Here is a 27,287-nt window from a genome sequence, read left to right on the forward strand (position 1 = left end):
GAATTTTGATGAAGGCCAATTAAAAGAAAAATTATGAAAATAAGTGTTTTGGATTTGTGTGGTGCAGTTTTGGTAGTGGGGGAGGGGCTTCAGGGGTGGCTATGAGAAGCTATTAGAAGCTTCCTTGGCTCCAAGTTGGACCCACCTCTGGCCAAGGCCGAGCTCATCAGCGACGGTGGTAGTGCCTCTGGGAGAACATATTAAAGAAGGGGAACTTGCAGCAGGGGAGGAAATTGGAATGTGAAAGAAACCCCTGTGCAGGCAGCAAGGTCAGTGAAGAAGGAGGGGAGGAGGTACGCCAGAGGAGGGGATGACCCTGCAGCCCGTGGTGACACGGCAGGCTGTCCCCCCCCAGCCCATGGAGGTGAACAGGGAAGCAGATGCCCACCTGCAGCCTGTGGAGCATCCCATGCCAGAGCAAGGGGATGCCCCCAAAGATGGCCATGAAATTTTCTGTGGGAAAGCCCGTGCTGGAGCAGTCTGTGACTGAAGGACTGCAGCCCGTGGAAAGGACCCATGCTGGAGCGGCTTATGAAGAACTGCAGCCCATGGGAAGGGCTCACGTTGGAGAAGTTCATGTAGAACTGTCTCCCATGGGAGGGACCCCACACTGGAGCAGGGGACGAGTGAGGAGTCCTCCCCTGAGGAGGAAGAGCAGCAGAGACAATGTGTGATGAACTGACCACAACCCCCATTCCCCGTCCCCCTGCACCACTGGAGGGGAAGAGGTAGAGAAAATTGTGAGTAGAGTTGAGCCCAAGAAGGAGGGAGAGGTGGGGGGAAGGTTTTTTTAAGATTTGGTTTTACTTCTCATTATCCTTGTTTTGATTTGATTGGTAGTAAATTAAATTGATTTTGTTTTTTGCCCAAGTTGAGTCTGGTTTTTGCCTGTGACCATAATCAGTAATTGATGCCTCCCTGTTCTTGTCTCAACCCATGAGCTTTTTGTTATATTTTGACCTCCTCATCCCACTGAGGGGTGGAGGAGTGAGCGAGAAGCTTTGTGGTGCTTTTTTTCTGGCTAGGCTTAAACCATGACATCATGTACTTTCTTTTACAGGTCATGTTATCTAGTGATCAAGATGATCCTAACGTTATTTTGAGTCTCGGCATTATTTTGCATCTAGAATGAATCTCAGGTCAGAAATAAAATAAAGCCCCAAACCTATCACTGCTCATGTTAGTATTTGGATGTGAAGGCACTTTACAGTAGACAGTGATCATCTATTTTTTATCTCATCCTTATTTGTTTAATTGAAAGAAAATTAAAATTGTCTGGAGCTTACCAAATGCCTTTTCCTGCATTCAATGCATGAGGCATGCTGACTTCTTAATGCCAAGTTGGAAAAAATATGTATTCTGTAACTTGATGAAGAAACCAAAGGTAAGTCCTTTCTCAGCTCCAGATTTTTTAATCATCTTTCTTTTAGAGCAAATGAGCAAGGCTGTTCTATGAATAATTAAGTCTTATTTATACCCTAAGGCTGCTAACATTCCTCCTGCATTTTTTTGGTAATTAAAGCCACTCTCTCCTTGTGTATACTTTGAAATCATGATATTCCCTATTGCTTCATGATAAGCTCAAGCAATGATTCCAACCTAAGCTTTAACTTCTCCTCTCTTGAAAATAGCATTCCTGAAAAAATACCCTATTAAGCCTCTGAAGACTAACTTACATCACTTCTCCATTTCTACCCAGCATCTGTGTGATGGGTTGACCCTGGCTGGTCGCCAGGTGCCCACCAAAGCCGTTCTATCACTCCCCCTCCTCAGCTGGACAGGGGAGAGAAAATATAACAAAGAGCTTGTGGGTCGAGATAAGGACAGGAGAGATCACTCACCACTTACCGTCACGGGCAAAACAGACTCAACTTGGGGAAAATTAACTCACTTTATTACAAATCAACCAGAGGTGGGTAATGAGAAATAAAACCAAATCTCAGAACACCTTCCCTCCACCCCTCCCTTCTTCCCGGGCACAACTTCACTCCCGGATTCTCTACCAACCCCCCCAGTGGCACAGGGGGACGGGGAATGGGGTTTACGGTCAGTTCATCACACGTTATTTTCTGCCACTTCATCCTCCTCAGGGGGAGGACTCATCACACTCTTCCCCTGCTCCAACGTGGGGTCCCACCCACGGGAGACAGTCCTCCACGAATTTCTCCAACGTGGGTCCTTCCCACGGGCCGCAGTTCTTCATGAACTGCTCCAGTATGGGTCCTTTTCCACTGTGTGCAGTCCTTCAGGAGCACACTGCTCCAGCGTGGGTCCCCCACGGGGTCACAAGTCCTGCCAGAAAACCTGCTCCGTGGGCTCCTCTCTCCACAGATCCGCAGGTCCTGCCAGGAGCCTGCTCCAGCAAGGGCTTCCCAGAGGGTCACAGCCTCCTTCGGGAACCCACCTGCTCCTGCGTGGGGTCCTCCACGGGCTACAGGTGGATATCTGCTCCACCGTGGACCTCCATGGACTGCAGGGAGACAACATGCCTCACCACGGTCTTCACCACAGGCTGCAGGGGAATCTCTGCTCCGGCGCCTGGAGCATCTCCTCCCCCTCCTTCTTCACTGACCTTGGTGTCCGCAGGGTTGCTTCTCTTACATGTTCTCACTCCTCTCTCCGGCTGCCAAATTCTGCCTATCCCAACTTTTTTCTTCTTAAAAATGTTATCACAGAGGCGTTACCACTATCGCTGATTGGCTCGGCCTTGGCCGGCGGCGGGTCCGCCTTAGAGCCGGCTGGTATTGGCTCTGTCTCGAACACAGGGGAAGCTTCCAGCAACTTCTTACAGAAGCCACCCCTGTAACCCCCCCCTCCACCAAAACCTTGCCACACAAAACCAATACAATCTGGTTGGCCAATGATTCTGTTTCATTGCTACAGCTCTTTTATCTGAAGAAAATATACAATTACTTAATTGCTTGCCTTCTACAGCTCAGAGCCCCGCAGAACTTCCACATACCTTGACAGTACAGAACAGTGTTGGGTTGCTTTTTTTTTTTTTTTAATAGTAAGGAAATTATGTTATGTTTTATATTGAAATAAAATACCTTTATTATAAAAGCTGGGTTCTCCTGAATCCTACAGTCTCTAAATTTCTGAAAACTGCAGTCAGAGGTAATTTCTGCCACGTAGCATGATCAGCCATGGTTAATAGTCTCCATGCAATGGATGAAGAGAACAAAGGCTTAAGATAGCCTGACTTTAGGATCCTATAACTTAAGGTTGTGTCTCCCTTTCAAGAATTGTGTTTTGCATTCAAGAATTAATTCTTGAATTATTTACTGTGTCTTATTTAAGAACATTGGCATTAAAAAGTATTATTAGGAATATCTGAATTTTTTCTAGGGCAAAGTAATCAATAATTTTCTTCTTAAAAAATGAGAAACATTTTGAAAAATTACATGTGTCTTTGTATATGCAAGTTTTGGAGAAATTCCTTACAGCATCTGCAGTGACTTACTAGCACGTCTGAATAAAGATTACAGCACTCTGTACACACACATGCAAACATAATAGCATTGCTTATGTTTGGTAGTGTTTCTATATGTAGGCTATCAAACAATACAAGAACATCTCATTTAAGCTCAACATTATTTTCATTCACATGCTTACTAACATTACTAACACTTTGCCTCCATCCTAGTGATCTTTATATTTTAGTATTTTAATAGAAAATTCATTTGCTAGGATTCTATAGTGGTCTATGTTCTCACAGTCTAAATTAGCAGGCTGTGAGTTTAAGGCAGTATTTACTGAGACTGAGACATTCCCTTCTATTAAATTCTGTTCTATTCTGACACTTGTGCTAGTCCATTCAATGATTGATCATGTTTACATTATGATCATTATTCAGCCTATAAAGCTATAAATACGAAGTGGCCCAGTGGCCCAAGACACCGTTTCTACCAGGCTAAAAAAAACATTACTAGTATCTGGCCCAGCTGCAAAATAGCAAAATTCATTTGCTTAAGCAACATCACCAGAAAACACATCCAAAAAATTAGCTTAACATAGTCACTTTCACAGCATGCTCAAGGACTTGGCAGCATCTTCCTCATGGCTCTTTGTAGCACCATCAAAAAAGTTACCAACCAATGGCATGGAGATAAATGCAGCAGCAGCAGTTACAAAGGTTTCAACATGTGTGCTCTGGCTTTTTGCAGTCACAGTAAATACCTGTCTTTAGTAAGGTTCAAATGTTGATAATTTTGGAATTATAAAAATAAATTGAAACAGATAGGGGGCTTTAAGCTTGCTGTATGAAATCATCTGTAGTATCTACTGGCTCCTATTAAATAAAAATGAGATATGAGTAAAAGGTTAAAAAGCTACGAAGTTTAGGCTGCTCATATTGTATAAAGAGCCTACAGGATTGGTTATTTTTATCATTTTTTAGTTTACAGCCCACCATAGTGCACCCATCATAGTGCTTTACTGTAGTTGAATGAGCCATACTACTGTAAGAACAGTAAGAAACCTCATGCACTCCACACTCAGATAATAGCTAATGCATGATTTATTTGATGTGAAGTAAAGTTCTGACAAGATGAAAATCTTAATGTTTACTCTTTATGCATCCTAGACGTCTAATATTTCTCAGACGAACATAATGTACAGGTACAAACCCCAGAGTTTTAAACAAGAGAAGTTTTTTCCCAGAATTGTTTGAAGAAGAGTTTGTTTAGTTTTCTTCCATTTTGATGTATCAAATGAACCTGTTCAGAAATGAAACAGCAATGTAAAATTTCAAGCAAAGTTTATCTTGAGTCAAACAGAAAAAAAGTGAAACTTTAAGCTGTTTTAAAACCTTGTAAGAGTTGTCCTTCAATTTAACAGGGCCAAAAATTCATCTTCAGGATTAAAAGAGTTAAAAGAACTGACCAGTATCTAGTACCAAAAGGAATCCAGAATATAAAATCATGTTTTTTTGAAAGATACATGAGCAAGGTCTTCCTTTAAAAGTTAGGATAGTTAATTCTCCTTAATATTGTCTTATACTACAAGTGTTTCCATAGTTTCTACTTGACTGTGGTCTAGGTACTGCTCTACCATAGCAATTCTGTCTCAATTTATCATTAATGTAAGATAAATATTTTTGCAAAAGAAAAATATATTGTCAAAATGTACTGGGTTAGAATGAAGAACTGAGAAATAACTTTATGTTTGTCGACATAATTATAATTTTATATACCCAGCTGCTATCTCAGAACTTTTGTCCTTTGTGTGACATTTTATTAATGTAAAAACTTCCTGAATGGCTATTTGTATTGTCATAGTGTTATCTCTGTTATCACACCCTCCAAGAATTTAATGAACTGGCCAAAAATACAAATAAAGCAGCTGAAAGCAGGGGAAATCATCCTCATAGTACACACACGAGGGTATAAAGTTCATGAAACAAAGTGTGATGCTATGATGGCAGCTGAGAAGGATTCTGGGAGCAGGGTAAAAAGCAGAGAGATTGTAGTTAATTGTATACTAATTGTAATCAAAATCTGAAATAACACTGGCTGAATATGCCCTGGCATGGTACTATTAATTGCTTGCCTATATATTTTTGCTTTATTTTACTGAACTAAAAGTTGTGATGGATTATAAACTCCCCTTTAAAAAAAGTGAGTTGAGCTTTGAAAAACAAATAAGACGTAACTAGAAAATAGTTTTGAATTTTTCTAAGAGGGGTAACTTAAACCTTACTGTCTTGTTATAGAGATTTTTGCATGGATGACACTCATGATTTTGTCAAAAGGAATAAAATTTCCTCATTTGGGCCAAAATGCCAAACAGGCTGCATAAACATGTTCCTGATTATATGAATATAGCAATTGCGCATTGCTTCTTGTGCATCAGCCATTTACATGGCTATGTAACAGTTTGATGATTTTAGACACCTCTGTGGATTTTTTATCAATGTCTCTGATTGTGCTAGTTTCAGCTGGGATAGAGTTAACTGTCTTCCTAGTAGCTGGTACGGTGCTATGTTTTGAGTTCAGTATGTGAAGAATGTTGATAACACTGTTTTCAGTTGTTGCTAGTAGTGTTTAGACTAATGTCAAGGATTTTTCAGCTTCTCATGCCCAGCCAGCGAGAAAGCTGAAGGGGCACAAGAAGTTGGCACAGGACACAGCCAGGACAGCTGACCCAAACTGGCCAACAGGGTATTCCATACCATGTGACGTCCCATCCAGTATAGGAACTGGGGAGTGGGGGCGGGGAATCGCCACTCGGGGACTAGCTGGGTGCCGGTCGGCGGGTGGTGAGCAATTGCACTGCGCATCATTTGTACATTCCAATCCTTTCATTATTGCTGTTGTCATTTTATTAGTGTTATCATTATCATTATTCGTTTCTTCTTTTCTGTTCTATTAAACTGTTCTTATCTCAACCTGTGGTTTTTGCTTCTTTTTCCCGATTTTCTCCCCCATCCCACTGGGTGGGGGGGAGTGAGTGAGCGGCTGCGTGGTGCTTAGTTGCTGGCTGGGGTTAAACCACGACACTGATGCACAGTTTAAGCTGGAAAATGACTACACACAATTTCTAAGTTTTTGGAATGTGGGAAGACGGAGCGTTTGTGATCATAGGATCATGGAATGATAGAATAATTTAGGTTGGAAGGGACCTTAAAAGATCACCTAGTCCACACCCCCCCGACATGGGCAGAGACATCTTTTACTAGATCAAGTTGCTCAAAGACCTGTCCAACCTGACTTTGAACACTTCCAGGGATGGGCCATCCACAACTTCTCTAGGCAACCTGTTCTAGTGTCTCACTCATCATAAAACCTACCATAATTCAGTTTAAAATCATTGCCTGTCTGTGTCACTACAGGCTTTGGTAAAAAGTCTCTCTCCATCTTTCTTGCGAGACCCCTTCATATCTTGAAAGACCACAGAACAGTTCTGCCTGGAGCCTTCTCTTTTCCAGGCTGAACAACCCCGACTCTCTCAGCCTGTCTCCAAAGGAGAGAAGTATTCTAGCCCTCTGATCATTTTCATGGCCCTCCTCTGGTCTCGCTCTAACTTGTGGTTTTTTTGTACTAGAGACCACAGAATGGGATGCAGTACTCCAGGTTGAGTCTCACAAGAGTGGATTAGAAGGGGAGAATCACATCCCTTGCCCTGCTGGCTATGCTTCTTTTTTTGCAGCCCAGGATACAATTGGCTTTCTGGGCTGCAAGCACACATTGCTGGCTCATGTCCAATTTTTCATCCACCAGTATTGCCAAGTCCTTCTGTGCAGGGCTGCTTTCAATCCATTAATCCCCAGTCTGTATTGATACTGGGGATTGTCCCGACCCAGATGCAGGACCTTGCACTTGGCCTTGCTGAACTTCATGAGGTTCGTATGAGTCCATTCCTCAAGCCTGTCAAGGTCCCACTGGATGGCAACCCTTCCAACAAGTGTGTCAGCTTCACCACTCAGCTTGGTGTCATCTGTAAACTTGCTGAGGGCATATTCAATCTCACTATCTATGTCATTAGTGAAGACGTTAAATACTATTGGTCCCAGTATGAACCCTAGAGAGACACTGCTCGTTACTGGTTTCTATTTGGACAATGATCCAATGACTGTAACTCTTTGGATGTGGCCATCCAGCCAATTTCTTATGCATCTAACAGTCCATCTATCAAAGCCATGTCTCTCCAGTTTAGCAACAAGGATGTTGTGTGGAACTGAGTCAAAGACCTTACAGAAATGTCTTCCCTTGTCCACTGATGCAGTCACTCCATTGTAGAAGGCCACTAGATTAGTCAGGCATGATTTGCCCTTGGTGAAGCCATGTTGGCTGTCTCTAATCACCTCCCTGCCTTCCATATGTTTCAACTTAACTTCCAGGAGGATGTCTTCCTTATCTTACTAGGCACTGAGGAGAGGCTGACTGGTTGCTAGTTCCCACGGTCCTCCTTTCCACCATTTCAAAAAATGGATATTACATTCCTTTTTATCCAGTCACTGGGGACTTCACCTGACTGCCATGACTTTTCAAATACGATGGAGAGTGGCTTGGCAACCACACTGGTTACTTCTCTCAGGACCCTGGGATGTGTCTTGTGGGGTCCCATGGACTTCTGTATGTTCAGGTGACTCAGGTGGTCTCAAAGCTGACCTTGTTTTACCATGGGAGGGACTTTGTTCCCCCAGTCCCTGTTTTGAGGTTCAGGAACTTGAGAGATGTGGGAAGATTGATTGCTAGTGAAAACTGAGGCAAAAAATATTGTTGAGTACCTCAGCCTTTTCCATGCTGGTTTTCACTAGTTCTCCTTGCTTATTTATCAGGGGGCGCATTTTCTTTAATCTTTATTTTCTGACCAGCGTACGTGTAGAAGCTATTATTCTTCACATTCCTTGCCAAATTCAGCTCCAGCTGTCCTCTAGCTTTCCTGATCCCATCCCTACACATTTGGGTAGTGTCCCTGTATTCTTCCCAGGATACACATCCCTGGTTCCACTGCCTGTGCATTTCCTTCTTACACTTTAAGAGGTGTTCATTCAGCCATACTGGTCTCCTGCCTTCTTTGCCAGATTTCTTACATGTGGGAATCAAGAGCTCTTGTGCACTTGTACTCTAAGCAAAATGTTCTTGAAGAGCTGCCAGCTCTGTTTAGCTCCTTTATCCCTGAGGGCATTTTCCGAGGGTGTCTCATCCACTAATTCCTTACTAAAAGTTCACTCTCCTAAAATTCAGGGTCTTGACTTTACTCTTCATCTGGCCCATGTCCACCTACATACTGCAGGTATGAAGGGACCCTTTACACATAGCACAGAATATGTTTAGTGTAAATGATAATGTGTCAAGTCTACCTCAAGAATTATATAGCAGTTAGAATGATCTATGTAAGGAAGTATACTTAAGGGTGTACTTTCATGCTGAGAATAGCACTGTCTTGAGACAAAACAGACATAAAACCAAAAATATAATGGAAGTTCATCAATGTAAATCAAAAGGATAAAACTATCAAATATGTAGGAGTTTTACAAGGTTAATCTGATAAGAGAGAAACTGAAGATGCCCTTTTTCTCCATGCCAAATTGTGACTCAAAAGTGATCCAGACTGGTAATGAACTATTCTTATTTGCAAAATGGTAGCACAAAGACGGCATTTGCTAAATCAGATATTGTCTGAAAAAGAGGAAAAAACAGAAGGTGGGAGTTTAATCAGAAGATCATTAGGGAAAAACATGTATGAAAGCTGTCAGGTCATCTATCAGTCTTAATCCTATGCTAGGCACAGAGTAGGTGGAAAAAGTGTAGAAAGCTTTCTGCAGAAAAAAATTCTACTCCTTCTCTGTTAAGACAGAGAATTAGAGAACTTGCAAAATCTACTAACAAATTCCTATATGAACTTTTCGAAGTTGTTGCTGCAGGCATACAAGATTGGTAGGTTCAAAAGTGGCAGTTTCTGATTCAGAAATAAGACAAATTCATGGACAGCAGGTCCATAAAAGGTCTAGGCAAGGATATCTCTACTCCTTACAGAATCAGAGGATATCCCTCTAATATTCCTAATCTGGTGTTTGTGAATGCTGGTGGAAGATCTCAGATAGTAGTCAGCCTCTAAAATTCTCACTAACTTACCTTACTTCCACAGTTATGCATCTTACTACCACATTCACTGGTTTGACCCACATGTCTAAACATGACAGGAAGCATTTGATTTCTGATGCATGTTAGCTTCAGACAATACTGAGTTGTGTTGCTTGGCCAGCTGAAGGTATATACCAAAATTTCCCATTATTTGGATGCACAAATAAAATCCCTCAAAGGCTGTAGCCAGTTGTTTCAGCTCACATTACCAGAGAACACAGGGCAATCTTGTCTCACCCAATGACACAGTAAACACCAATGCAGACTCACATGCAATCGGCTGCAAGTTTTTACAATGCTATGTAATCCTTTGCTATGCATGTGACTCATAATTAATGTTGTTCTTTACACATGGTTATCAATTTATGTAACTGAGCCCCCATAATACTTACTTTAGCCCCTACAGCTAGTAAAAAAAGGTTAAGATAATCACATATGTAATAATTCAGAAACTGGTAATCTGTAAATAATACATGCTTGCAAAGTTAGCTCCAATTTGGTGAGAAGAAAGCATTACAGATGAGTGCAGTTTCACCTGATGCAATTTAACCCTTCCAAAACAACACTTGGCATCACTCTCAGGCAGACAGCTTCACCTCAGGAAATTGGAATTTTCCAGCTAAGTTCTTTAAAGCCAGCATAGTCTGGGACTTCACAGTGTGATCAATCACCTTCACCCTGAAGACATTTTGTTAACAAAAGTGTCACAGGTTGCTACTGTGGGAAATCTGTTTTGCAGTGGAAAAGAAGAAGATACACAAGTAATTTCAGAAAACACCATCCTGATGTGACTGCTGCCCAGAAATTATCCTTGTTTGTAATTAATTAATAAATAAGATACAGGAGAACCATGAGCTATTAATATACTTGTAAGTATGTAACTATTAATAAATCCTAAAATGTATAGGAAGAAGGTAGGAACAATACTGTCTATTGTGTGAAAAATGGGAGGACAGTTCTGCACAGGGAGAGCATGGATAAATCTGATTGTATAGTCTGCTAAATGTGATGCTCAGACAGTTTTTAAGTAGTAATACAGCACCCTCTTAAAATGCAGAGCTTCTCTGCAGTTTCTTCTTCTTCTAAAAGATGTAGACATGGTATTGAAAAGACATAATAGGGCAGGTGACGTGCTGACCAAGATTATGCATTTTTGTCTGGGATTAATTCAAGTTAAGGTTTATTGTTATTGTGTTAGTTTTAGATTCCCAGCACAGGATTGGCTGGGTACATTTATGATATCTCACTGTCTCTGGAGAGAAATCATAAACTGGGTCAACCTGACTCTATAAAATGATTAACAAGGAGTTAATAATTTTCTTATTCACTGTTCCTCATTATCACATTGTGTTCCACAACAGATTGTAACATACCGAAGTGATAACACTGCTTTCCTATACCAACAGTGTGAAGTATGAAAACATACAGAATATCTGTGCCTTGGGAATGTGAGTGTGAGGAACAGAATGATGGCTGGGGTCCAGTTTGAGTGTTGAAGTGTTATGACAAATAGGTTAACAAATCTGAACTAATGAGGTAAGCCTGTCTCCCAGCCAGCATTAATGAAAGGGTTGTTTTACAGTCTAGTTAGTAACTGCAAAGTGAACAACACTGAGAAACCATATATACCTTGGCAACAACTGTATTATTTCATGGGTACAGTGTTGAGACATTACTTACTTTAGATCTCCAATTTTATTTATTATTCTGTGTAAGGTGTATTCGACAGCCTGGAGTGTTTAATGGAACATAAACAAAAACCAGTTGTGAATTATAAGGCTCTGCACACAAAGTGCATTTCTGTAACTTCTGATAGAGTCATGATCAGCCACAGAGTGCAGTTTGAGTGTTTCATGATGGTAGCAGAATCTCAAGTTAAATGCAAATTTTTGTTCACCCATTTTCTGATACTTGTTGTATTATAGAAAATTAGTACACTAATTTTTAATTTGCATACTTAAGGACATCATACAGCCCAATTAAGGCAATATCTGTGCTAAAAGCACTTTCCTTATACACCTACATTGGTATGTATTAGACGGTGCTCCTCTTATGAATACATCTTAAATTATCAAAACTTTAACCATACTTTGACACAACACTCTTTTGTAATGAAAAGACACAACAATGATCAAATAAAGTTTTAGTGGTTTACTAAGCCTATATTCTGGGCTTCTGACCATATGGATCAGGAATCAGCCTCTAATTAAAACAATGCATCAGGACATCTCTGCCAGGCAGTCATTCTTCATTCATCAGGTTGGAGATTTTTTAATTCTACCTCAATACCTTGTTTTTGATACACATTATAAAAAAAAAAAAAAAAAAGGCTCTACATTAGCAGATTTTTTTCGTGTTGATTTTTGAATCATCTTCTGTCCACTGTGATTCAATCAAACTCTTCAAGCAATTGTCTACTTTTTGTAACTCTGTTTACTTTTGTCATTTGTGTGCTAGATTCTAAGCTAGAACACACTGGCCTACTGGCAGTACTAAATCTTCCTAAAGTGAAGACAAGGCTTCTTAAAAATTCCATTAAAAAGAAAAGTCCACCTTAAAAGATCAAGCCCGCTGAATTCAGCCCGTCATCTGACTCCAATCTAATCTTTAGATTTTAATCCTTATTGTGCAATTTTCTTAGAACTTTTTCTCTCATGCCAGTGTTTACTTCAGCTGGAAGTAGTATCTCTGTAGTAGTACTTTTTGCTTTAGCCAAAACCTTAATTTTAAAGCAAGTTCTTATTGCCACATTGTATGTTTTAAAAAGATGTTTTCCTTTACACTGGGCCAAACTTTTTGTTTCATTTCAGATATTCACTGACTTCTACTCCAGTCTGAATCCTAAATAGGATGAATTGTGAGCTACTACTGCACCCTTTCTGAAATGCAATAGTAACTGACAAACTGGCCTTATTATCACAACTATAAGGATGATAAGTTTATGAAATTTATGAAATCATATAAATGTCTGTAAACTACTCAGGCTAGCTATTCATGTAGACTATAGATCAATGCTGACTATAACCAAGGACACTCAGAAAATTATTTTACTTCAAATGTATCTTTTCAATTTATAAGGTAAGGTGTGTACAAGATCCTTTCCATAAAATTCAAAAGTTCTTTGGAACCTGACCTTAAATCTGCCAAAGTCAAAATTACTACACTGGTATCATGGATTGTTTTCCATAGGTAGCACTATAGTGCCAAAGAAAGTGTGATGCAGCATATATTAATGAATTTTTAGCGTAACCAACTGGAGGTCTAATAGAAGTATACTTATAGCAGCATGATTTAAACTACTAGATGTTTATCTACACTCACTGCAGCTTTCCTGCTGTTGGATTCAAAGTAAGTATATAAGAGAGAGCCCAGGTTACGCAGCTGCTGCAGTACTGTAGATGTCTTTGGAAATCTTTCCTTCAGCCATTCCTCCAACAAGGTGTTTAGGATGAACAGAACCAGACACAATGCAGAACACTTTTATTTTCATTGTAGTTCTAACAGAAAATTACTGTAGACACACCACAGACTGAAAGATCTTTCCTAATTAATAATAATTATAATATTAAAAGTAATAACTTAAAAACCATGTTGCCTTTCCCCACTGTCTTTCATGCTACAAGGGATGAAACTTTTGACTTTATAATTTGCTAGCCTTTACTGCCTCTTTGGCTCAAACTGAAACAAATAAACCGTTATTTCTAAGGAGTGCACAGATTCTTTGTTAGAAAGCTCTTTTCCTTCCTTAATGGGCTTACAGTCTTTCCAATTTATATTTCTGATGAGCCTGTAAAATCCTTCATTACATCCCTCTTGTCTTGCACAACCTTCCTTTCAGTTTCAATATCCTTAAGAATTTTTCAGTCATTTGAAACTTGAGGTTCAGCTAACTGGCTTTAGTAGCAGCAATCTTGATTTATATTCCTCACATGCCCTCTCCTTTTCCTTGATTTCTCTTTCTGCTTTTAAATATGATGAATTCTAGGATTCAGATTTATTAAGTACCCAGTAATTTACCTTTGTCTACTATTCATTTCATTTTGCCATTTATGTGATACTTCTGTGAGTTTCAGTCTGGATCTCCTTGACCCAATCTATTAACAGGAGTGGCCACCAAAATCCAGTCCAGGACAATTTTCCTGTGGGGGAAGGTGTCAGAGCTATCTATCTGGGCACCCTGATCAAAATACATCATGACTAAATACAGCTGTGAGCTCAACTTTCTCAGCAGAGGCAGCCGAGAGAGCCTTTAGCAGTGATTCACATGATCTGAGTAAGGCCCTGGGCAGCTGATCGCCCACAGCCAGGTATGTGGAAAAGTTGAAATGTGAACAGCATTGGTGCCTCCCTGACTGTCAAATCTGGAAGCAGACCCAGGCTTGTAAGAGGTCAGCTCTCCCTCACAACTTGACTCATGGTCTCTTCAGACTCCAATGCAACACTCCAGAAGTATATTCTGCAGAAGGTCTCTGCACCAGTGTGGGATATCAGCGCCTGGCGGACCATGGTGCTGTGCCTACTGCAACATGAAGTTATTAAACCTGACATCAGAAAAGATGGGCGTCAATGGGAAGTTACACTTGGTAAGGAAGCACTAGAGCAGTTTAAGTTTTCACAAGAAAAAATAGGCAGAATAAAACAAACTACAGCACTGAAAGAGTATCTTTTTTCTTCAGAGATCTCACCAGCACAAGAAACAATGATAAAAAACTGCTCTTGGCTCATGAAGAAAGTGTTTCCCTCATTTTGATTCACTGAAATGTGTCTGGTGCTCTCTATTCTGTGTTCATTTAGAAGAAAGGTTTCTGTCAGGGTTGGTAATACTTTCCTGTGAATAATTTATATTTATGGTATCTTGGTTTTAGGATTACGCAGTTTCAGATAAGAGCTTTAAAACTTTGAAGTGCCTCAGTTTCCAGAAAAGTCTATAACAACTTCCAGCATTAAAAGCAATGTGTTTTTTAAACTTGTTGAAATCATTAAGACTCTCTTAGATATCTTTTAATGTAAGTAATTCAATTCAGTTTAAAGAAGCTTTGAAGTACTTACTTGACAAAATGTGTACTTTAAGTATAAAAAATTCATCCCCCACTAAAATGTGTAACCCATCTTCAAATGAAAAGAAAATTGGTTTCAGTTTTCCAGAGGAAGGTGTTTAAGCTAGAAGACCCAGACTCTGGCTATTATGTAGTTACTGAGAGCTCTCTAAGAAAATCAATTGACTCCAATCCCAATAAAGGAAAGCTGTTCTTTCCCTCCTTCCCTCCTTCCCTCCTTTCCTCCTTTTCATAGATATTTCAAGTTACTAACTCAAAACCTTAAAAACAACTATAACTGTCAGATCAATTATTTCATCTCTGAGAACACAGACACATGAGAAGACAATAGAATTTCCCAGCTGTGAACAAACAACTTTGTGATAAATATGGTTCAAAAGGAGGTTTCCTTAGTCTGTCAATTATCTTTAAATAAAGTTTCATTTATTGGACATTTTATTTCAGTTTATTTTAGAAACTGTAATAAAGTGAGTATTACATCACTTTGTGTTTCAAACAAATTCTAGTGGTTGATTTTTACTTCGAAACTTATGGGGCATTTCATGACCATTTAGCCTATTACTTTTTCTGTCGTCCTACAATTTGTCTGAAGATCCATACATGAAACATATTTGTGAGTGTTTCTGGCCTAAGATATGTGAGGGTCTCTGGCACAGATCATAGCTAGATCAAAGATGCCGTGTCCAGCTCTTGTGTACATTTCATTCTGTATTCCTAAACATAGAACTGCCAAGAAGCCCCCTGGGAAGGGAGAAAGAGGTAAGTCAACGGGGAAGCACAACTGAATTACTTGTCCCCTAAATGCTCTACCTTCTATAAAAAGGGACAAAGAGAGACTTTTTTTTCCTTTTTTCTTCAGTGAACACTGTATACAGGTGGTTCTAAATAGGTAATAAAGTGCTGGTTTGGAGATAATCTAAAATGATATAATTGATAAGCTCCATGAAAGAGGTTAAATTTAAGTGGAAGGGACTTACAAGGTCAAGGATGAATATTTTTTAAAAGGAAAAGAATAAAATATCCTTTATTGTGAGAAGAAACAAAAGGGTAAGGAGTAAAGGAGAAGAATGAAGGACAGAATGAGTACCTGAAGATCAATAGGTGAGAGGCGCCACCACTGTGCGAGATCAGATAGCAAACTTCTGTACCTGTAAGAATAGTATAGTCATACCTATCTTGTCTCATTTTATGGTATTGCAAACATAATTTCTCTATTCTTACCTTGATATCTTTTCTCCACTGCCTTCTTACCACCATGAATCTTTGTCTAGTTTTTCACAATTGCTGTATGATCTCTCCCAATGAGTCATGAGAAATAACTCCTAAAAGAATTATATAAAATCACAACTATTGTGAAGAAAGTGACTTATAAATTATTATCCACTTGGTTTCATTGTACAAGAACAAGCAGTCATCACACAAAATTATCAGTTTCAAAATTAGCAAGAAGAAATACTTTTTCATGTGGGGAGAGGAACTGGTGGAGCTTGTCACCATGGGTTGAAAGCTGTAGATGTCAAAAGCTTACATTGCTTCAGAAACTAGTTAGACAAATCAATGAAAGAAAATCCTTCATGGCAATTAAACACAAAGATGCAATAAGAATTAGCATATTTGCAGGATCTGACTTTTTCAAAATTTAAAAAAAATCCACTTTGAAATGCTGTGTTTCATATAACATGCATTGTGTAAGAAGAGGTTTCTCTGCTCTTAAGAAAGAGCATGGAATCTGCAAGTAACTAATACTTTTTACATGTTCATATAATATTAAATATTTATATGATCTTCTCAATTAAGAATAGGATAATCTGACTCAAAACCAACTGAAGTGTCTCATGTAACACTTTCTGGATATCTACGATTTTTTTTTTTTTTTTAGAATGATATTTGATCCAAATTTAAGAAAGCTTTTCACTTAAGTATAATTTACAGATTATATCCTCAAATAGCATTACTATCTTCTTTAATTTATCTCTTACTGTGAAATATTGTTTCAAATATGAGAAGGGTGAATGAAGAAGTTGTGCATTCCATTTCAAAAGCAGTTACAGCTGAATAGAACTGCCTTACAAAAATAAGTATGGTCCTTCTCTGTCTCCATATTAAATAATATAATTTTCCACTGTATTTACTGGGTCATGTTTGTATGTTTTAGCTGGAGTCAATAGCTTGTAGACATACAGCTTCTACACATCTTTTCAAGCTGAAAAGATAGGCAAGAATCCTAGTTCAGAAAGAGGGGACGATGCTTTACTCTGCTTAGAACTTATAGGTAGAGGAATAGAAGGAGTTCTGGACTTGAGAAGGAATTAAATAGGTACACGCTAGTCAAAAGAGACCAAGAAAAAAAACCCAAACAAACAACAAACGTTGCTTTAAAGGGCCTGGAAAAGTTTGAGACTACTTTTTCTCCTGTTGTTATAGGTGTAGATGCAATTCTGTAATTGCAGTTGTAGCCATAGTTTTGAGGAAAATTGGAGTAACATATACTTAAAAAAAAAAAAAAAGGTGTAATGAATAATGATTAATAATAATTTGGAAAATACACAAACAGTAGGCCATCACTGGAAATCATTTATCAAAAAGTGTCTCCTATATACACAAGTAACATTCCAAGAACAAGAAAATGTAAGTTCCACCATAAAATTTGGTGTTAGAATGTTCTTCAGAAGTCTGCAAGTTACATACAAATCTTGTTCTAAATCTCATCCTAAATAATGATGTATGCACAGGTTGCTTGAAAATGCAATGGTTATGATAATGCCACCATTTGCACAACAGTGGTATATCAAGAACATCTTCCATTTTATTAGAATCCTATATCGGACAAGGAACATCATACAGCTTGATAGCAAAATAATTCCTTTTTCTGAAACACCTATAAGTATGCTTGCTGAATATTGAATTCTGGAACTAAAGGTTCCACTATGGTTAAGTTAATTCTAATGGCAAATAATATTTTTTTGATAGATACAACAATGTTGTAATGTATCATACACAAAAGCTAAACATGAATAGTCACAACATATCCTTAAGCACTGAAGTCCATATTGCCACTAATATTGTTTAACATACTCAAAATCTTTCAAGCATAGGTTTGAACAATATAGTTTAATCTTTTTATTTCAGAATTTTGAGTACTTATTTCTCACAAACTGTTCTTCAAAATACAAAGAATCAGCTTGGAATGCATTGATTATTTCCTCTTTTTTAACTGGGAAGGATGATCTGTGTGTGCTGCAGATCCCTTGGAAAATACGGAGCTTGTGGCAGTCAGCTATTTTTTTAAGTATTTTAGACTTAGGTCCAGAATATTTTAACAAAGCGTTAACCATCATACATTTAGCTCTACATGTGGCAATATTAATCCATATAAAATATGTACATTTTGATTTAGAAATTCCTATTGATATGGGTAGGTACCTATGTTCACATATATATACAGAAAATCCCTAAGCAGAAAACTGTTTAAAAATAATACTGTAATGGTTTGTGGAAGTGATAGATTTCACAATTGATTGATTGTATTTGCAATAAAAGTAAGTATACTCAGGTTGTGAGCACATTGGAGAATTGCCTGTTGAATAAATTCCTTTTAGAAAGAGATCAACCACTTTATAACTTTTGATTGTGTGCTTAATTAATTAAGTAATTAAAGGCAATAGTGACTTTCACAATCATACACCTTTAAAATCGCAGTTATCCTTTCGGACTAAGCCCATTCTCCATCACTCTTAAGATCTTTTCCATTTCTCTGATGCTCAAACCTCATTTCCTCTGGGGGGTTGGTGGCTCAGTGCAGCAATTTTCACTTACACTTTATCAAATATCCCCAACAGTCAAACGCTAGTTTTCTCATGAGCTTGAAGGAGGTGTGTTTGCTAGAGTTTGATTATCCATCAAATGTTTCCCCAAAGCTGTAGGAATAACCTACATTTTACAACTCATTCCTGAGAAAAATTGCTGCCCAATGAAATCTGGAAAAGAGATTTAACATTTCTTGAGAGACGTGCTTCTGTCAGGTTTACTTTCTTTACTTTACTTCCTTGTTATTTTGAGAACAGAAATATTTTGAGTTTCACAAGAAGAAATACAAACATTTTCATGTTTAGAAACTTTTGCATTATGTACAGTCTTTTATGTTTGTTCAGTCTGAAGGCAAAATGAAAAATGGGCCATAGAGACAAAGATGTGGCATCACTTTTACATGTGGATAACCATTATCTTGTATAATGTAGTACAGACTGAGACTATTTACATTTTAGCTGCATCTATTTCATAATTTTTAGCAAAAAACCTCTCAGCTTTTATAGTGTATAACAATTCCAGGAGGCTTCAAGGAGAGTCTTGAATACAACTGTGTATCATATACAGTCATGTCTTTCCATATTTGTGTTTGGAATTTCACTTGCTTTGTCTTTTAAGATACAATATGAGGAGACATGTAAGGAAGGCTCTGTCCTACACAGTCATTTGGTCCAAGAACTGAAGACTACTGACTGCATATGGCAAATCTCTGTGGAGAATAACACTGGGAGTGCATCGAGCATTATCTGCTTTTTCAGCAGAAGCTATGGAGAAGATATAGTCTGGTTATTCTACAGCTGAAATAGCCTGTTATGGCCCCTGTACAGAGGTTGTGGCACCCTTTCAAAACTGGAAAGCTCAAAGGTTGTTTAAATTATATCTGGTCCTTAGACATTAGGAATATTACAGTTTTCTAGGTGCACACTCTAGTTTGTTGAAGGGCAAGTTCTTTCCTATTGATTCATCTCCTAAAAATCTCATAAAAAGGTTAACTTGTCGGTCTTTTTCAGGGAACTTCTGCACTGTTCTGTATGTGGCATGTTGTCTCAGGCCTATCTGAAAGCTGAGGCTAAACAAAAATGTAACAGCCAACCTGCTAAGTGCAATTTCTCGCCATGAGTACATAATGCTAATTCTTTATGATCTTCATTGCTGTCTGTTGGCTTCTAGCTAGAACATAAGGTGTTGTTCAGAAGAAAGAAAAACTAAATAGCCTGAGATGCCTATTTAAATAAGTACTATTCTTTCCTACAAAGATATTAGTCACTTCATATTTAAAGGATTGGAGAGAATTTGCTGACTCTGTTCACCAGGAAGCAGGACTCAATAATCTTTTCATGGTAGCAAAACGTGAATTTGTTTACTTTTGGTACAGAGATGGGTGGGGGGGGTGAAGCTGAGACGGGGGAAGGGAATTTAATTGTTCATAGAATTTTGCCAAAGGTCTAAGTTTTGTCAGGTTTGCTTAAAATTTATCATTTTCCTTAGTGTAACATATACCACATTCAAAAATTACCTGAGACAATTTACAATCTGGGACCAGAGTTTTTCCTTCCCCCCACCCTCTTTTTTAGTATGTGAAATAAAAATAAATAAATAAAATTAATCTCTTTGTGGTTACATGTGGTTCCATTCTTGTCTCTATGGGTTTTTGATATATACCTTCAAGGCACAGAACATGTAAGTCTGAGGGAGAGGAGGATAATTTAATTTAATTTTATTTTGTTCCGTGGCTTTTATCTTTCTGTGTATACAGGCGAAACTTCCTTTGCCCCAGTCACACTTTTGTTTTCCTCTGGTGTTTGATTTTGCTGTATCTGCATTTATTTGATAACCTGTGGCTTAAACGTATTTTCCTATCTGGCAGAGGTTTTGCTGATTTCTGCCATATGTTGGCTTGTATCAGATTATTTCTTTTTTGCCAACACATTGGTTTTAGCCCTTCAGTTTCTGTACTGGAGTTGTTAGTTTTCTTTTTTTTTTTTTTCCTTCCTACCTTTCAGCAATGATTTTTTTTTTCTCCTGTTTTTAACACTTGCTTTTCTGTAGTGCCAACTGTGAATGCAACTTAGCACATGTGATATTTCATTGCAGGCAATATGCTTGACTTAAAAGTAATATGATCAAATTAACAGTCCACATCATTTGAAATGAGAGTGAAAACATGTGCATGGTCTGACATGAATGACTTGATGAATCTATGATTAGTCTTTGTTAATACAGAGACTAACTTTTCCTGTTTTTTATGAGTTATCTCAACTCATTCAATCATTTTTTGCTTAAATTTCTGTGTAATTAATTTATTAAAATCAATGTAATGTTAAAAATGGCATATTAAAATAGCAATATCTAATTCACAGATTTCATCAGGAAAAGATGGCATTTTATATATGTGTCTAGGTATATATGATATTCTATTTCATTTCTTTTTTATTAACTTTCAGAAAAAAAAAAATTTGTTGAATTTCTTTTCTGCAAAGGGTGGCTATTGTAATATTATCATCATCTTAATTACAACCAACTTTCAAACTGTTTTAGTAAGGCTGCCACTGTTCTACAACACCTATACTACAGCTGTGGAACACTGTTTGCTTAAATTGCCTGTGCTGGGTTTAGTTTACTGACTGTCAATAATATTAAAAGTGAAGCAGCTTGGTCTTGAGCAAGGCTGCTTGACAGGCTGGTCAGTGCTAGAATGACTAATTCTAAGAGAAAATCTGTGTTACTAGAGGTATGCTGCTCTATATAGTCTATACTTGAGTTGACAGGTTGTACATTCATTGTTTCACATTCTTTTTGTGATGGTATGTTTAGCTCTTCCTCTCCCTTTCCTTGTTGCTGCTGTCAATATTTTAAAGGCAGGCTAGGTTTTTGCTCCATAAACAATGTCCATTGCCCCTAACCTCAAAAAACTCAAACCAACCATTTGTCTTTTAAAATATATACTGATTCTGCATTTCATGACTAATCTTTTCAGACATCTGTGACAATTTGTAGTAGACAAACAGCCATTGTTAGTTTAGAACCCATTTTTCTTATTGTAATCCTTACAAGAAAATTCAGTTGGAATGCAGTTAAAACAGCTTAAATAAACTCCGCTACAAAGATACATTAAATATAAACAGTAATAAAAATAAATTATATAGTATAGTTTGGAAAACTTTAATTCTCACAATATTACTTTAAGATCATGTCCATAATGATTCTTACTAGTATCTGTTGCATTTGCAGAGCTAATTGCTTTGTTTGCTGTAACTACAAGATTTGCATAATTTCCTCAGCCTGCTGAAATATCAATAGTACTGTTAAACCCCATGACTAAGATTTGTTTTTGACCTAAATCAATACAGCAATAGAGATCTCTACAAAAAGGAATGACTTCTGACATAAATTGCTTCAACTGCAGGCTTGTTTAGAAAACTTCATTTTTTATGGAATTGCTCTCTCAGATGATAACGTCAGTGGCTTTTTCCTCTTTTGTGTGTGTTTGTGTGTGTGTATGTGCGCCTGGTTTAATGGATTTCACTCTAATGTCCTTACATTTTCCTCAGAATTGTGCTATGAAGTACCATGGATTTGCATTACTTAACCTCAGTTTTTGGGACATGATTTTTGTTGTTGTTGAACAGGGGACTACAAATACTTGTCCCTAAATTTAAAAAGAACCTAAACTAAAATGCTATAATTCTTCTCATTTTCCATATTTTTATTCATGTCTTTTCTGTACATTTTTCTGACATATCTGAGAAATGGACAAGGTATCAGAAGAAAAGTTGTTTTGCATTTTTTTCAGAATGGAATCTACAATGTAGGGAAAAGGAAAACCTGAGGCCACAAAATCTTGGTTCCAGGGATAAGCGCACAAGATCATCTGAAAAAAAGTCCTAATTTTGTGATATTGCTTCACAGAAACTGCATTAGACTTTGATAAGTATCTCTTACTGCAGCTTTAGGACTTCTTATGGCATTAATTTCTGGTGAAGAGGATTGTGGCTTACTGGTGGTGTATGAACCAGTGTAGATTGCCTGAGTGAAAATAAGACTGTATTACTCTAGTTAGTCCTTCTTTCTAATGCAGAGTATGTTGACCAGCACACTACATCTGACACAGCTCTCTCTCGTCAAGAAAAGAAATGTGAAAATGATTTTTAATTACCTATGGTAATCAAATAATAGAATAACTTGAGGTTGAGTTTCTTGGTTTGGATAACAGTATTTGCGAATGTTTATATGCACAAGTTTAAAAATCAATTTACACCTTTTCTTTCTTGTATGGTACATTTCAGGCCTTCAGTAGAAAGTTGTTCCGGTCCATTCCTCATTCGCAATTCAGTGCCTTACCTGTGTAAAAAATGCGAAAACTTGGTGTCAGCAGACCTAGGTACATACTCTGATAGGCTCATTGCAGTTCTACTGTAAAAGACTCAACAGCAGCTTGTGCAGATTTTCTTCTCTCTTTTTGGTTGTCTTGTAGTCTTGATGACTCAAGAACTCTGTAACTTCCTTAGGTGCTGGGTACATTTCAATGCGCTGAACCTCTGCCCTTGGCAAGTGCGAGATGAGAGCATATTACCTCTGTGACACCCTCAGATAATGAGTATGGAGAACTGGAAGATGGATGGTGTTGGCAATCCTTGCTACGGTATGATCAGAAGAGCTTGATAAGCACAGAGTTGATAGAATATGAATTTACTGTTGGTTTGAATGTGTGTCTGTTTCAAATAGTCTCATTTCCAGTACTAGCAACAACCTACTATTCCTCAGACCTTCTGGGGAACAGATATGTGCAATTACAATTTTCAGAAGATTCTGGGAAAGTGAAGAAACATATCATCCATACAAGGAACGCTTGTTTGTAATGTGGCCTTTAGAAATACTCTATCACTTCAATACTGTATCACTCTATCACTTCAATACTTTTTAATTTAGAAGTATTTTACTGACTGGAAGATATTCTGTGTGTTAATTTCAGTTGTTAACTTTAAAGTGAAGTCCATATAAGGTACATATATATAGAAGGCACCTGCAGATATTTTTTGATACTAAAAAAATTTATGAGCTATCTGGGGTTAATTTTCTGATATTGTTCTTAATTTCTGAATTTTTCACGTATACACCTTCTTCACGTATACACATATACACTTTCCTGAAAATAAATTCTATGTCAGCCTACATAATAGAATGCTATGTCTTTTTAAAAAATAGCTTTTCTGTTAATAAAAAATTAGATTTGTATTTATTTTTTATTATTTATTTTTGGAAAATAGACTGCCATACTTTTTATTTTCACAACTTTGAGAAAAGGATCATAAAAGTGATCCAACATCTGGTAGTTTTGACATTAAAATAACTGAGCCACCTATGGAAGATAACTAGTTTTGTTTCTTACTTGGAATATTGTATTGTTAAGTTAACCTGTCCAAAATACACTACCCCTGTTTTGTAAAGTGAGAGATATTATCTATTTTAACATTTAAAATATAAGTGAAAAATGACGATGGATGTTCTGTTATCAACCTATTATTTTCCTCATTTTTTTTTAATTTAAGAACCAGGTCAATCACTAACCTGCATGCAAAATTATATGAACATGAAGCCTTTATGTGGAGCAAGAATGGAATTTAAAAATCATTTTCTTCTGTATTACACAGTTAATTCCACAAACATGCGGTGACTTCTACCAGTTTGTGCACCCCTCAAGAAATGGAAATTGTACATTGCAGGGATTGACGCTCTGTACTTGAATACTGATAAATAAGGTGAGTCACTCTTCTGGTTGTTGAAATAGAAGCATATGAAAATTGATACTTTCATGTGAAGCTTTTATACAAAACAAGTCATGGTGACTAACCAGTGCAGATCTATTGTGAAAGGAATAACTAATACTGTCTTAGGCCACTTATTGTGCATAATTGTATTTGCTAGTACAGTGCAGTAACTGGAGAAACAGTGTGTCATATTACTGAGTCTTTTAAAAAAACTAATCTTTGGCTCTAAGTGCCGTTTTAGTTACAACTTGGGAGTGGAAGGAGACATCAGAAAATTGATATCCATTATTCTTCATCATAGTGTAGACTGGGTCACATTTGCCAGCCTATCTTGAATAGCTTTATGTTTCAATAACTTTTTTAAGATGACAGTAGTTTGAATGGCTTGCAAAAGGGTGCCCTAAGCATTTCCTGTGAATGTGCTTGCATTTTAAAAATTCAGGGTGTACAATACTAAGGAAGCAGACATTGGATGAGAAAGGAGCAAGTCTGAAGGAGCATTGTTGCTTTCTGCTACTGTCTATTCTCAGAGTATGTTGTATGAAGGTAACTCATACTTGCTTGAATAGTTCTTACATGGATAGTCAAACATTAAGGAGGTCTCCGGGAAGCGAAGGCAAGGGTAGGACAGAATAAAAAACTATGGAGGCTCAAACCAAATGGAAATTGTTCTGTTAACTTTTAACTGACCTGATTTTTCTAGAGTTTCATGTGTTAACAACTCCTTTGCAAGTTGTCTTGTGTGTGTGTATATATATATATATATACACACACATACACATGTGATGCTTTTTATTCATTAATGTATCTTCATAACAGTAAAAATCTGCCACATGCTTACAGCATGTAAGAATACTCTAATTAGCTTTTGTAAGTTACATATACATTAATTCTAGTTCTATGTCTACTTTTATACCATAATCTACTGAACTCCCATGCTGTTTAAAGGCAGTCCCTATATATGAATGGAATTCCTGATCTAATAAGTTAATTATTTTTGCTAGTGTCATGGATGTGAACATAATTCTGTACCAGCTCTTGTCCACATGTACTGGCATCATATATGACCAATACGCCATTTTGCGCATGAAATTTCACAATTGTCTTTTTTTTTTTTTGGTGGAACAAGGAATAACAGCCTATGTCAACCACATCTGCTATGTGATGTAATATCCTTTTGGCATGTTTCCTTTTGGCAAACCATGATATTGATCAATTTTTAAATTTTGTTTTGCTGGTAAATGAAAAAAAAGTCAAAGTAATATGCACAGTATTTGAATATTGAATTTAACTTATTTCAGAGAAAAGTATTTTCTTCTTATGTAGGGTGATCCAGCAGCTGACTGCCACCAAAGGCAACAGTCCTATTTTTCTTTCCTCCTTTTTCTTAGCTGGTGCTGAGACTTGTTTGGCCCTATAGCAAGCTGAGCACTAAAGGAGGCTGGGGGCAGTTTGGAGATTTTTTTGGCTCAGGGACTTGAATCAGATCACTACTAGGCAATGGGCACCAACACTTTTAATGATTTAGGATTTCATAAGGCAGAGTTACATATACAAAAGCACATCACAAGAAGATAGGGAAGATCCATTCTTCTTTTCCTTTGCTTTTCTCCCCTGTTGCAAAGAATCATATCATGGGGCTGCCTTTCCCTGACAGCAGTCCAGTCTTTTTTCCGATAATGAAATGACCAGCTGGCTCACACTGTCTTGTGGAATTGTCACCTGACATTTAGGAGAAAGGCAGACCAATGCATATTTTTTACAGGAAGTCTTGCTTTCTGGGGACCCAAACTGGTGTCAGTTTTATTCTGGGAATAAGTGACCACAATTATCTTCTTTGCCTTCATGGAAGATTTTTAAAGAATAAGCCATTGAAGTACTCAGATGCAGTCTTCCTTTTCTTTCAGATTATTACTTCTTTCATTTTACTTACTGTGCGTTTGTTTTGTTTGTTTTTCCAGTTGAGTATTCAAATCTTCTAAGATAATGTTTCCATTTCAGTTGCATCATTTAGAACTATTCGGCCATAATGGTTTGCAGTTATAATTCAAGTGTCAGTGACAGAACAAAACTTGGATTGCAACTTGATCCTCCACACTCAGAACAGCTACGATGGTGGTACATTCTGTAATGGTGCAAGGACAGAGGCAACTCTTAAAATCCTATCCTGAAACACTTCTACAGGATTCACAAATCGAAATGGTTGGATTGCAAAAAGGTCATTACAGAAGACAGAACAATGTTCATGGCGAGCAAGAGTCATCAGGGGATTTTTAAAGTAGTTTATTAAGCTGGTCTGAGCTGAGAATAATTTAAATAGCTGAGGATTTCCACCTCATCTTCAGGCACTGGAAGAAGGGTTGATCATTTTTTCCAGAATCAAACAGGAAAAGGTTTTTGTCTTAGTCCTTGCTTAATCCTACCTAATTACAATTGAGTGTCATACCATAGATCTCTCAGATGTGGCTAGTTTCTAACCGTTACTTAAAACAGAAATACAACAAATTATAAGAACATAATTGTATTGGTTTTGTGTGGCAAGGTTTTGGTAGCGGGGGGGGTTACAGGGGTGGCTTCTGTAAGAAGTTGCTGGAAGCTTCCCCTGTGTTCGAGAGAGAGCCAATACCAGCCGGCTCTAAGGCGGACCCGCCACCAGCCAAGGCCAAGCCAATCAGCAATAGTGGTAACACCTCTGTGATAACATTTTTAAGAAGGAAAAAAAGTTGGGACAGACGGAAAACAGCAGCCAGAGAGAGGAGTGAGAACATGTAAGAGAAACAACCCTGCGGACACCAAGGTCAGTGAAGAAGGAGGGGGAGGAGATGCTCCAGGCGCCGGAGCAGAGATTCCCCTGCAGCCCATGGTGAAGACCATGGTGAGGCAGGCTGTCCCCCTGCAGTCCATGGAGGTCCACGGTGGAGCAGATATCCACCTGTAGCCCGTGGAGGACCCCACGCCGGAGAAGGTGGGTTCCTGAAGGAGGCTGTGACCCCGTGGGAAGCCCGCGCTGGAGCAGGCTCCTGGCAGGACCTGCGGATCTGTGGAGAGAGGAGCCCACGGAGCAG

The 27,287-nt window shown here is 38.0% G+C and overlaps 1 long non-coding RNA gene across 1 annotated transcript; it reads left to right on the top strand.

Annotated features, from left to right (window-relative positions):
• The first annotated feature begins 1,114 nt into the window (after nucleotides 1-1,114).
• On the top strand, nucleotides 1,115-26,090 carry LOC115336796. The gene is made up of 3 exons (XR_003921915.1): nucleotides 1,115-1,384; nucleotides 24,106-24,213; nucleotides 25,988-26,090. It is a non-coding gene; the product is annotated as an uncharacterized LOC115336796 (long non-coding RNA).
• The last annotated feature ends 1,197 nt before the right edge of the window (nucleotides 26,091-27,287 follow it).

Source organism: Aquila chrysaetos, chromosome Z (genome assembly GCF_900496995.4).
Source record: "Aquila chrysaetos chrysaetos chromosome Z, bAquChr1.4, whole genome shotgun sequence".
Classification (NCBI taxonomy): domain Eukaryota; kingdom Metazoa; phylum Chordata; class Aves; order Accipitriformes; family Accipitridae; genus Aquila; species Aquila chrysaetos.